Genomic DNA, 10,173 nt, shown 5'->3' on the forward strand with positions numbered 1-10,173 from the left:
AAATTCCAGTAAAGCTAGCTATGATTTCCTATTTTTCCCTTTTTACTGGACCTCTGCATCCAAAACTAGCCGACCTAATGTTGTATAATGTATGCTGGCTTAGAAATAGAATGTTAGAATCAGAAAATAAGGAAATTCCAGTAAAAGCTAGCTATGATTTCCTATTTTTCCCTTTTTACTGAACCTCTGCATACAAAACTAGCCGACCTAATGTGTATAATGTATGCCTGGCTTAGAAATAGAATGTTAGAATCAGAAAATAAGGAAATTCCAGTAAAACTAGCTATGATTTCCTATTTTTCCCTTTTACTGAACCTCTGCATCCAAAACTAGCCGACCTAATGTGTATAATGTATGCCTGGCTTAGAAATAGAATGTTAGAATCAGAAAATAAGGAAATTCCAGTAAAACTAGCTATGATTTCCTATTTTTCCCTTTTTACTGAACCTCTGCATCCAAAACTAGCCGACCTAATGTGTATAATGTATGCCTGGCTTAGAAATAGAATGTTAGAATCAGAAAATAAGGAAATTCCAGTAAAACTAGCTATGATTTCCTATTTTTCCCTTTTTACTGAACCTCTGCATCCAAAACTAGCCGACCTAATGTGTATAATGTATGCCTGGCTTAGAAATAGAATGTTAGATTCAGAAAATAAGGAAATTCCAGTAAAGCTAGCTATGATTTCCTATTTTTCCCTTTTTACTGAACCTCTGCATCCAAAACTAGCCGACCTAATGTGTATAATGTATGCCTGGCTTAGAAATAGAATGTTAGAATCAGAAAATAAGGAAATTCCAGTAAAACTAGCTATGATTTCCTATTTTTCCCTTTTTACTGAACCTCTGCATCCAAAACTAGCCGACCTAATGTGTATAATGTATGCCTGGCTTAGAAATAGAATGTTAGATTCAGAAAATAAGGAAATTCCAGTAAAGCTAGCTATGATTTCCTATTTTTCCCTTTTTACTGAACCTCTGCATCAACGACCTAATGTGTATAATGTATGCCTGGCTTAGAAATAGAATGTTAGAATCAGAAAATAAGGAAATTCCAGTAAAACTAGCTATGATTTCCTAATTTTTCCCTTTTTACTGAACCTCTGCATCCAAAACTAGCCGACCTAATGTGTATAATGTATGCCTGGCTTAGAAATAGAATGTTAGATTCAGAAAATAAGGAAATTCCAGTAAAGCTAGCTATGATTTCCTATTTTTCCCTTTTTACTGGACCTCTGCATCCAAAACTAGCCGACCTAATGTGTATAATGTATGCCTGGCTTAGAAATAGAATGTTAGAATCAGAAAATAAGGAAATTCCAGTAAAACTAGCTATGATTTCCTATTTTTCCCTTTTTACTGAACCTCTGCATACAAAACTAGCCGACCTAATGTGTATAATGTATGCCTGGCTTAGAAATAGAATGTTAGAATCAGAAAATAAGGAAATTCCAGTAAAACTGGCTATGATTTCCTATTTTTCCCTTTTTACTGAACCTCTGCATCCAAAACTAGCCGACCTAATGTGTACAATGTATGCCTGGCTTAGAAATAGAATGTTAGAATCAGAAAATAAGGAAATTCCAGTAAAACTAGCTATGATTTCCTATTTTTCCCTTTTTACTGAACCTCTGCATCCAAAACTAGCCGACCTAATGTGTATAATGTATGCCTGGCTTAGAAATAGAATGTTAGAATCAGAAAATAAGGAAATTCCAGTAAAACTAGCTATGATTTCCTATTTTTCCCTTTTTACTGAACCTCTGCATCCAAAACTAGCCGACCTAATGTGTATAATGTATGCCTGGCTTAGAAATAGAATGTTAGAATCAGAAAATAAGGAAATTCCAGTAAAACTAGCTATGATTTCCTATTTTTCCCTTTTTACTGAACCTCTGCATACAAAACTAGCCGACCTAATGTGTATAATGTATGCCTGGCTTAGAAATAGAATGTTAGAATCAGAAAATAAGGAAATTCCAGTAAAACTGGCTATGATTTCCTATTTTTCCCTTTTTACTGAACCTCTGCATCCAAAACTAGCCGACCTAATGTGTATAATGTATGCCTGGCTTAGAAATAGAATGTTAGAATCAGAAAATAAGGAAATTCCAGTAAAACTAGCTATGATTTCCTATTTTTCCCTTTTTACTGAACCTCTGCATCCAAAACTAGCCGACCTAATGTGTATAATGTATGCCTGGCTTAGAAATAGAATGTTAGAATCAGAAAATAAGGAAATTCCAGTAAAACTAGCTATGATTTCCTATTTTTCCCTTTTTACTGATCCTCTGCATCCAAAACTAGCCGACCTAATGTGTATAATGTATGCCTGGCTTAGAAATAGAATGTTAGAATCAGAAAATAAGGAAATTCCAGTAAAACTAGCTATGATTTCCTATTTTTCCCTTTTTACTGAACCTCTGCATCCAAAACTAGCCGACCTAATGTGTATAATGTATGCCTGGCTTAGAAATAGAATGTTAGAATCAGAAAATAAGGAAATTCCAGTAAAACTAGCTATGATTTCCTATTTTTCCCTTTTTACTGAACCTCTGCATACAAAACTAGCCGACCTAATGTGTATAATGTATGCCTGGCTTAGAAATAGAATGTTAGAATCAGAAAATAAGGAAATTCCAGTAAAACTAGCTATGATTTCCTATTTTTCCCTTTTTACTGAACCTCTGCATACAAAACTAGCCGACCTAATGTGTATAATGTATGCCTGGCTTAGAAATAGAATGTTAGAAACAGTAAATAAGTGAACAATGTCACATCTTGAAAGGAAGGGCGTTTTTCCAATTTCTAAGGAACCATAACAGTGGTTAAGATGCGGAGAGATATTATTTACAACAGAGAAGTAGTAAAACTTGCTTATTTAGAAAAGTTGAAGCAAGTATGAATTTGTTTGACAGAATATCAATTGTGAAGCCTTGTTCTATCACTTTTTAGATTACCTTAATTAATTTTATAATAATTTGATTTTTTTTGTTGCTAAAAACAGACTTTGACAAGCGTATAATGGACAGATCCTTTTACAAAGAACTGAACCAAACAAGCTGCCAGTTTCTCTAGCTAAAGAGGAATCAACACTTTGACTGTTCTCTGATTACTTCTCTGCCTATCTGGGTGGCCTTAATTCAAAAACTTGTTAGTAAAAAAGGAACCAACTGTTACGACAGCTAAAGAACTTTGGATATCATCGACGCTAACAACACCTTCTAATTAATCTGATGTTAAGCTTATCGTCAATATTACAGAATATTTTTTATTATTTTAACCTAAATTGAAGTCCATCAACCTGAATTTTTAGAAAACATTTTTTAATATTATTATATTTTCCTGAATCCAGCTCCTACGGTATTTTTTAACTTTCGTAAGCAGTTCAACTTAAGAGACATGTTAATACCTAATAATTCATTCAGATCAATTATTTGTAATAATACTTTGCAAAAAATTGATTAATATAATTAGAATTTCAGAAAGTTAAGACAAAATACGTAGTTGACTGATAGAGACAAGAATTGCCAAGCCTTCTGTTTGACAGAAAACAAAATGACTTACTGTTCTTTAGGATATAATATAAGGGCTAGCTTTCTACAGAGAAGTATAATATAAACGTTAGAACATCTATGATGCCCGGATGAAGAACAAATTTTGTCATTGAAAAAGCCAGTAATACTGTTCAGTTCACTTCTAGAAGCCATAAATCTGAAAGATGCGAGTAAATTGCATAGTGCTACTCGACAAAATGATCCACAAACCTTCAGCTATAAAACTATTTAAGTGTTTTTATAAAGAAATTAGATTCCCCTATATTTAATAAAGTAAATTTATAAATATTATTATAATTCGACTTTTACATTTACATGAATTCTCATTTTATATAAGTTTATTTCTCTTAAATATTGCCTTTTTAATTATTTTACCCCTTAAGTTAACATAGAACTCCAAAACTTCCTTAGAAAAGTCTCCAGTGATTCAATAATTATTTAAATTAAATATTTTAAATAAGTAAAGAGCAACCCTCCGAGAATATTAGATTACAAAATAAAGTTAAGTAATATTACAAGAGCAAAGGCAAAAAAGTAAAACACTAAATGGTTCCAATAGCCAAAGAACAAGTACCATTGAGTGAAATATTACGTATTACGCTATATTGCGACTAATATTACGAAAGTACATAATAAACTTAAATGAAGAAAATCAAATAATAAACAATAAAAATGTAGTAGATAGCTAAATTGTCTATAATTAGTGTACATTAAATTAGTAAAATGTACATTAATTTGGACGAATCCCGTGATTTATCATGATTCTCTGAGTTTTTAATTAATTTCTCTTTTATTCTACTTTTTACTTATTTTAAAATGCCATCCTTACTGTTATAAACTATCACAAAACATTAAATACATAAAAAACAAAAATAGCTAAAAAAAAATTAAATTAAATTCTTTTCGTTCAAAAAGACAATATTGTAACGAAGTTGACCTGGGCATAGAAGAAAGGCCTAGATTGTTCTAGGGGTTGAGCGATCAAAGTCGGTATCAGGCCACCACTGTGTAGACAAAAGGGCCGGTCTCTACCTGAACTAGAAAGGAAAGGGCTAGATTGTTCAAGGAGTTAGTGACCTGTGTAAAAGCCAGCTAAGAGAAAGGCCTCAGTTGGGGTGGTGGCATATGTGTTTTCCCAGCCAGTGATTGACAGGTAGGAGCGAGACAGAGAGTAGGAGGAGGGCGGCCCCAGCTGAGGTGGTGGCAGTATGTTTTCTCCAGCCAATGAACGTCAGGAGGGCGTGGAAACTTATGCTCAGAGAGTTGGAGGAGGGCAGTCCCAGTTGGAGGGAGGCACGCAGTTAAAAGGAGGCAGACACAGCTGGAGAAGTCAGTTTTAAGGAGTTATTAGAGTTGTTAATCAGTTAGTTTTGAGTGAGTCTTGGAGAGACGTTAGTTTGGAGAGACACTTTGGAAGTGACAGTTTGAGAGAGTCAGTGTTGCGGAGTGCTTCAGAGATAGCTAGTCAGGCGGTTAGTCAGTTAGTGAGTAGAGCTTTGTTTGTGTAGCAGAGACTAGTGCAATTCGGTGCAGTGCGGACCAGTGGTCAGTCGGGGAACAGTTTTGTGGCGTTACGTAGTGAGTAAGTAACAGTAAACTGTTGTGACTGTTGTAAATGGTGACTGTAATGAATAGCGTTAGTTGCTACCAATGGTTAATGTTAGTTAATGTTAATGTGTTAATAAATCAGGTTATTACTTACAAATTTAGCGAGTTTTATTATTTATCAACCCACATATTATTTAATAACTAGTGGCAGGCATTAGTTGTGTAAGTAAAGTTCTTTCTTAGTAAAAGGACAAGAAAAACTTTACAATATATTCTTATTAAATCATATCGGTCTGAATACTTTTAAATGTGCACACTAAATTCTTCAGTATACGATATAACAAGAAGAAGAAGAACAAGAACAATTTTTGAAATCTATTCAATCTTTGTTGTAGCAAAAAAAAAAATTACAGTTATAAAGGAGGATTTGCCCTATATTTTAAAGAAAATTTGGGAATTTTATCTTTTATAGAATAAGAGAAATAAATTGTCAAAGCTGGGGTGTTTTTCAACGTTACAGCTTTTTCTGTGCACTTTTTGACGATCAACCCTTATTACAAGTGTCCTACCGGACAGTTTTAATGTTGTTAGGCAGTAATATATCTTCTTTCTCATTGTTATTACCCTTTAAGATTTCAGATCCGTTATTTGGAGATTTATTATCTCTAATTTAAAGTGACTTAGTATTTAAGTCTAAGTTCGATGGTCAAATCTTTACTCAATAATTATAATGTGCTGGATGTTTTTCTGCATTTACATTCTTTTTTTCTAATTTCATTTATCACTATTCCCCTAATAATTCGCTTATTACAACCCAAAAAGTGTTAGCAAACTAAAATTTACATCTATTTATTACATCTGAATCAAATCTTTATGTATGGCTAATATTTATGATTAATTAAATCTGATCTCTTTGAATGAGATTTGAGATTTTAATATCTTATTCTCTTTTTATTACTTCTTCGGTTAAAACCAAAAATAATTTTGGTGTAGAATCAGTAAAGAATTAGAATACTGATTGCGCTGGTGATGGTTTTAGTAGGTCTTGAAACGTCTTCTAAAGACATTAGACAAAGATGAGTTTTCCTCTATCAATCTACAAGCTAAAAATTCTATCATTCCCAAAAAAATCAAAACTCTATATGAAATTATATTTAGATTACAAAAGGAACACCAATCAACTAGTGATGAGTTAATTTCTCCTTCATTCAACAAGAATGTTTCCTCTTACGTAAAGTATTTAAACACTTTTAGAAAATTGATGGCGGATTTATTATTCTTAAATTTCTGGAATGGTGGCATTGCCTGTCCGAAATATATGGCTGTCATTCATGATTAAGGACCAGCTCGCAGAGAGCATACGACTAAAATCTTCACTGTCCCATTCAATTGTACATGTATTCGATTGAAGAGAGATTGTCATTTCATTAATACGTTCTGTCTGAATGGAATGAAATTCTATAACCTCTCACTGACAATTATCGACCATTTTACTACAGACAAATCAGGTCTCAAACGCTGAAAGACTCATTGTAGCTTCTGATGTCTTTCTTAGCACCACTAGAACTGGTCAATTTCATGAAATTCTTTCATTGGTAGCCTTCGACCAAGTAGAAGTGTAAACTAAAAGGCGATTTAAGACGCGGAAAAGTTTTTGCCAGTAAATTCATCGTCTTAAGTCGTATATCCAATCCAAGCCAAAAGCAGTAGACAGAGGCGACCTTCACTGATTATTTTCTTAAAGATTCCACAAACGTGAAGACAGAGCTGGATGCCTGCTAATCGTAAGTATTCGAAGAATTGGATAACAGTTCTGCTCCAAATGGTGCGCGATTTTACCGGAAGGAAGCTTCATGAAAGAGTTCATGCATACCAACAATTCTTCTTCTTTCAAAGTTGGTTAACTGCGCATAACGCTATCTTCTGGCAATTCTTGGCCGACCGTAACTTCATTGCTCTTCTTTTTCATTAGATAAGGATTTATTTACAAATATATTGAATGTATTTATAGCATACCTGGCTATAAAAGTACTATCCAACTAGCTACATACGTTAAATGAAAGATTGAATCTTAATTAATACGCATGTTTCTGATTTAGACATATTTACAATCAAGAAAAAATAAACAAAAAAAAATGTAAAAGTTATTTTATAGCAAGTCCCTTAGATTAGTTCATTTTTTACAGTATTGTGTCTTTATTATAGTCCAAAGGTCTCAGGAAAAGGTGGCTTGCCACCACAAAGCAGAGACAGGCGAAGGAGTTCATAACAGGCTTATTCGCCAAGGCTGACTGCAGAATTAAATCCGTCAAGGCCGCGTGGGGCTATAAGGATAATTGTAGGCCTATTAAACTGGGCCACTGCAGGCTCAGAAAACACATGCATCGCATGGGCCTGGAAGATGATAGCCATTGTAGGTTCTGTTAGGAAGAGGAGGAAAAACCAAGGCCTGGTGAGCTTTACCCAAGAGTCGCTCTCCAGAATTAAAGAGTCTGATTAAACGGACGGGTCTCTGGAGGGCGAGCTCTAGAGTAGGGGAGCCACAATAGATCCAAATGGGTCGCAGTGGCGTAGGCCTTGAGGGGGCCGCCCATATTAGAATCTTAACTTATTATAGTCCAAAATATTGGCCCATATTAACTATGAGCACTGTTAGACTATAAGTCTAAATAAGTCTTTCAGTTTGAAGCTGCAAAAATGTCCAGTACAGAGTGGATATGATGAATTGGAGTCCAGTGTCCATGGATCCTATCGACTACAAAAATTTAGTGTGCACACTTTCGGTTTGAAGCACAAGATTGGATTAGTCAGAAAGATGCGTAATTCTTACATAATTCTATTCAAAGGCTGATTATTTATTGAAAAATGAACTTAATTTGTTTGTTGACTAATATGACTTCTTTTACGTTAAACGTTCTTCTTTAATTGTTGAACTAAATCATTTGCTACTTAGATTAATGTAAATAATTACGAGAGCCTTAACTTAATTCTTCTGGCTAGTAATTACTAGTTATTTAATTATAAATAAATAAATACGGTTCAGAGGTACCTAAAAATATATCTTAGACAGGTTCTCAGGTTAGAACATAGAAAATTTGCCTTTTCGAACTGTAATAACTGCAGTAAGGGAGTGTCCCCACAAGAGAATTTCTTTATGCCAACTAGAGGGAGGGCAGTAGAGCAAAACCAATCGTTGACCTAGATAACTGAAGGTCTCACGGCATCCTGACGACTAGTCGAACGCACGCACATAGCTGGGGAGCTAAAAGTGAATTCTACTTTCTTCATTAGTTAGATTGATTTTCCCAAATATACAAAAAAACGTTACAAACATTAGCGTTATGTACATAATTTAATGATAATTAGGCTGTGAAATGGCATGCAGTGTCATGCAGTCTGTTTACTATGTATGTCCGTTTAAAGCTATGTAAGTATCGATTTCTGCTCCTAATAGGGACACACCTTCTTTACAGTGCAGCCACCCCATTCAGCACACATCTTTGGCCTCTTAGTATTACATAGCATCATTTCTTACACTCTATATGACACTATCTTTTCCTGCAATTTACATTCATTGCAAGTAAAATGCTGTTCCTAGAGACCTAGTATGGACCTTTACCTAACACCAGTTTATTACATTTTGAATAATTTGACAAATTTCTCTTATGTTTAGAGAAGTCCTGCCATAATTTACGACAGTCTAATACGACATTCCAGGATTACCAACTGTGGTATTGTGGTTCCACCCCAAACAACACTCCTATCAAATCCGGAAGTCTTGGTTTCACGTATAAAGCTAAATATCTATTCACATTAAATAATTTTACAATCTGCCCCCATTATTCCTAAATTGTTTCAAACGTTATACGGACATCTCTTGAAACGATCCTCAGTCTATAAACATCAAACATTTAGTTTGTTTAATTTGATCAAGACAAACAAGTCCTATTTCTAGAAACAAAAAAAAATCTAGAAAAAGCTCTTCATTATTATTGGTTATTAAAGAAAACGGGACTATCCTTATTTTCACAAACCAGGGTATTAACAGTCATTATTTCACGAGTACGTAGGGTTGTCAACTGCCCTTTTTTGGAAAGGACAGTCCTTTTTTTAACACCTGGTTGTCCTTGTCCTTTCTTAAATTAGGAAAGGACGCCTTTTGTCCTTTTTTCAGATATTATTCACACAAATCTAATTGATTTTATGTATTTTTGATTTAAGTTCTGACTTCTGAGACTTCTTCATTTAGCGTGTTGTTTTTCTGTTCTAACTGAACTGAATAGGTCAACAGGTTATTGATGTAACGATGAACAAAATGCAAAAAATGGTACTGGATTTGATGGATTCTGATTAATTATATTCTTATGGTAGGTGAATTCCTTTCATAATGCTGACGCTATTTTGAGGCCTACTTTTTTGCAATTAATCACAGATTTCTGCATCAATTTTTAAAATAACCACTATTCATGGTATACCTTTCGAAAGGTGATCGTATGTAGATGTTTTTCATGAATAGTGCACGTTTTAAACTTATATAATATTTTTGAGAAAAATGAAGTCAAAGTTTTTGGAAAAAATTAGAAACTTGCTATTTCTTATGTTTGGGCCACAAAGTGAAATACTTGATATTATTATTTTGAAATATAAATTAGCTTATTTAAAAGGAAATTTAACCTTCTTTCTAATGAGCTTATTGAAATTGCTGTAGCTTTAATAGTTTGAGAAATATAGACATCTGTTTGCTAAAAAGTAGTAATACCTTGAAAAAACATAAAATTAAAAATATCTATACAATGGAGCCGAATCGTGCCATAATTTATATAGAATTTTTTTGTTGCAAATGATGCCCAGAATCGCCTCCCGAAGTAGCGGTAGTCTTATGCCGAACACCCTATATATTCCCGAGCCCCAAAATCCTGTCAACGGCCCTGTACGTACCCAATTTTAAAGCTGGCAACCCTGTATTTTCGGTCTTGGGTACTGAAGAGTAGGTCAAGAAAGTGCTTATTTATGGTAAAGTGGGACACTGTACTAACCAGCCTGCAAGTTTTCTAGCGCTTGTTCGAGGA

This window comes from Rhodnius prolixus, unplaced genomic scaffold (assembly GCF_049639745.1).
Source record: "Rhodnius prolixus isolate KJV_2025 unplaced genomic scaffold, Rpr scaffold_47, whole genome shotgun sequence".
Lineage (NCBI taxonomy): Eukaryota > Metazoa > Arthropoda > Insecta > Hemiptera > Reduviidae > Rhodnius > Rhodnius prolixus.